Genomic DNA, 453 nt, shown 5'->3' on the forward strand with positions numbered 1-453 from the left:
TTCCCCAGGTGGGGCTTGCCGATGACCACGGCCCTGAATGTCACCCTGAAGGTAAAATGAAAGACAAAAAGATGAACGCATGCCTGATTCCTCCTCCTCCTCCTCCTCCAGCAGCAGGAGCGGCGGGGGCAGCAGCACACACAGCGACTCCATCCCCGCGAAGGCAGCACAGCACTCGGAGAGCGCAGTCCCCCCCCCTGCAAGCAGGCAGAGGCACACACATGTGCGCCTGCATCGCTGCGGAGCCACACGCGAGGCATGCCCAGAGACGTGCACGTACCATGTAGCATGAGCCCGGGGAAAGAAAGAAAGAAACAACAACAAAAAAAACCTCAACCACCACCACCAACCTGGCAGCTTCCCCCTTCTCCTGCCAAGTTATCATTGAGAAAACAGACAGGCAGAGTGACCTCCTGGGTCAGCCGGAGTGCGGACCTACTCTACCAAGGCAGA

This window comes from Alligator sinensis, unplaced genomic scaffold (genome assembly GCF_000455745.1).
Source record: "Alligator sinensis unplaced genomic scaffold, ASM45574v1 scaffold178_1, whole genome shotgun sequence".
Classification (NCBI taxonomy): Eukaryota; Metazoa; Chordata; order Crocodylia; family Alligatoridae; genus Alligator; species Alligator sinensis.